Raw genomic sequence first — 545 nt, 5'->3', positions numbered from 1 at the left:
CTTCTTTTTATTTATTTATTTTTTCTCTCTTTCCCAACCCGCCCGTGAAGCCGGGACTGCTCAGTGCAAAACCAAATCGGTTCCGTTTCCAGAACGGTTTCGGATTTATTTGTATTGGAAATGTATAAACATCCATTCCGCGAAAGGCAACACGTTTAATTAACGATGAGAGAGCAGTTAGGGGCAGAAAGCTAGTAAAATTGTGTGATAAATTTATGGCATTGTTAGCGTGCTTTTAATTATGGCTATTATGTTAATTATTTCCCATTAGCATGGAGTTAGCAGCAGCATGTCAGATTTAATCAAAACGAGCCTTTCTCTCGGAAATTGCGCTCTCCGTTCGCCGCCGGGAGAACGAGGGGTCCCGAGCCGAGGCGGTTCCCTTCCCCCCTTGCTCCCCCATATTTCTTTATCCCCTTTCAAAACGCACGAGGGCTCTGGGCGGAGGACGGGGCGGTGCGGTGCGGTGCGGTGCGGGCGGCGGATCCCCATAGGCGTCCGCAGTAGCGCGGGGAGGCGGCGGGGAGAAGAACCGCTCTCGTTTT

The sequence above is a fragment of the Meleagris gallopavo genome, chromosome 10, assembly GCF_000146605.3.
Source record: "Meleagris gallopavo isolate NT-WF06-2002-E0010 breed Aviagen turkey brand Nicholas breeding stock chromosome 10, Turkey_5.1, whole genome shotgun sequence".
NCBI classification, from domain to species: Eukaryota; Metazoa; Chordata; class Aves; order Galliformes; family Phasianidae; genus Meleagris; species Meleagris gallopavo.
Note: the sequence above shows the minus strand (reverse complement) of the source record.